This window comes from Schistocerca gregaria, unplaced genomic scaffold (genome assembly GCF_023897955.1).
Source record: "Schistocerca gregaria isolate iqSchGreg1 unplaced genomic scaffold, iqSchGreg1.2 ptg000378l, whole genome shotgun sequence".
Classification (NCBI taxonomy): domain Eukaryota; kingdom Metazoa; phylum Arthropoda; class Insecta; order Orthoptera; family Acrididae; genus Schistocerca; species Schistocerca gregaria.
In genome coordinates, this window is record NW_026061824.1 from 20351027 (window position 1) to 20353572 (window position 2546).

A 2546-nucleotide genomic window follows, 5' to 3' on the forward strand; every position below is an offset into this window, starting at 1 on the left:
AAGGCAACAAAGCCAGCTAAAAAGTCAATAAACGATACCTAAAACTTGAGTTGTACTACTTCTTACTGGCTATTACATCAACTTAGAAGCTTCATCTGTGTTTTACTATGGTGGTTTTAGTGTCTCCGCATACCGCAGCACACGTCATAGCTTTGCAGACGATAAGAACAACCGTTTCAGAGAGAATAGCGGCCAATGTGAAGATCTGGCTTTAAGTCGATTCGATAACAAATGACGATAACGGGCGATTATCTAGGTTTTTACTACATATGAATACATTCCACATTCGCCCGTGCAACTCGGCTGCTAGTCCTCCTTTCATGCAGAATCTTAAGGTCCTAGCTCATGTCCAAGGCACCAAAGCCAGCCAAAAAGTCAATAATCAGTACCTAAAACTTGAATTGTTCTACTTCTTACTTGCTATTACATCAACTTAGAAGCTTCATCTGTGTTCTACTATGGTGCTTTTAGTGTCTCCCCATACCGCAGCACGCGACATAGCTTTGCAGACGATAAGTACAACCGTTCCAGAGAGAAGAGCGGCCAAGTGACGATCTGGCTTTAAGTCGATTCGATAACAAATGACGAAAACGGTCGGATTTCTCAGGTTTTTACTACATATGAACACTTCTCACATTCTCCCGTGCAACTCGGCTGCTAGTCCTCCTTTCATGCAGATTCGTAAGGTCCTAGCTCATGTCCAAGGCACAAAAAGCCAGCTAAAAAGTCAATAATCGGTACCTAAAACTTGAATTGTACTACTTCTTAGTGGCTATTACGTCAACTTAGAATCTCCATCTGTGTTCTACTATGGTGCTTTTAGTGTCTCCGCATACCGCAGCACGCGACATAGCTTTGAGGACGATAAGTACAACCGTTTCAGAGAGAAGAGCGGCCAATGTGGCGGTCTGGCTTTACGTCGATTCGATAACAAATGACGAAAACGGACGGAGTTCTCAGGTTTTTACTTCATATGAACACTTTTCACATTTTCCCGTGCAACTCGGCTGCTAGTCATCCTTTCATGCAGAATCTTAAGGTTGTAGTCCATGTCCAAGCCACCAAAGCCAGCTAAGAAGTCAATAATCGATACCTATAACTTGAATTGCACTACTTCTTTCTGGCTATTACATCATCTTAGAAGCTTCATCTGTGTTCTACTATGGAGCTTTTAGTGTCTCCGCATACCGCAGCACGCGACATAGCTTTGCAGACGATAAGTACAGCCGTTTCAGAGTGAAGAGCGGCCAATGTGACGATCTGGCTTTAAGTCGATTCGATAACAAATGACGAAAACGGACGGATTTCTCAGGTTTTTACTACATATGAACCCTTTTCACATTCTCCCGTGCAACTCGGCTGCTAGTCCTCCTTTCATGCAAATCTTAAGGTCCTAGCTCATGTCCAAGGCACCAAAGCCAGCTAAAAAAAAATAATCAGTACCTAAAACTTGAATTGTACTACTTCTTACTGGCTATTACATCAACTTAGAAGCTTCATCTGTGTTCTACTATGGTGCTTTTAGTGTCTCCGCCTACCGCAGCACGCGACATAGCTTTGCAGACGATAAGTACAACCGTTTCAGAGAGAAGAGCGGCCAAGTGACGATCTGGCTTTAAATCGATTCGATAACAAATGACGAAAACGGACGGATTTCTCTGGTTTTTTCTACATATGAACACTTTTCACTTTCTCCCGTGCATCTCGGCTGCTAGTCCTCCTTTCATGCAGATTCTTAAGGTCCTAGCTCATTTCCAAGGCACCAAAGCCAGCTAAGAAGTCAATAATCGATACCTAAAACTTGAATTGCACTACTTCCTACTGGCTATTACATCAACTTAGAAGCTTCATCTGTGTTCTACTATGGTGCTTTTAGTGTCTCCCAATGCCGCAGCACGCGACATAGCTTTGCAGACGATAAGTACAACCGTTTCAGAGAGAAGAGCGGCCAATGTGACGATTTGGCTTTAAGTCGATTCGATAACAAATGTCGAAAACGGACGGATTTCTCAGGTTTTTACTACATATGAACACTTTTCACATTCTCCCGTGCAACTCGGCTGCCAGTTCTCCTTTTATGCAGAATCATACGGTCCTAGCTCATGTCCAAGGCACCAAGGCCAGCTAAAAAGTCAATAATCAGTACCAAAACATAGAATTGTACTTCTTCTTACTTGCTATTACATCAACTTAGAAGCTTCATCTGTGTTCTACTATGGTGCATTTTGTGTCTCCGCATGCCGCAGCACGCGACATAGCTTTGCAGACGATAAGTACAGCCGTTTCAGAGAGAAGAGCGGCCAATGTGACGATCTGGCTTTAAGTCGATTCGATAACGAATGACGAAATCGGACGGATTTCTCAGGTTTTTACTACATATGAACACTTTTCACATTCTCCCGTGCAACTCGGCTGCTAGTCCTCCTTTCATGCAGATTCTTAAGGTCCTAGCTCATTTCCAAGGCACCAAAGCCAGCTAAGAAGTCAATAATCGATACCTAAAACTTGAATTGCACTACTTCCTACTGGCTATTACATCAACTTAA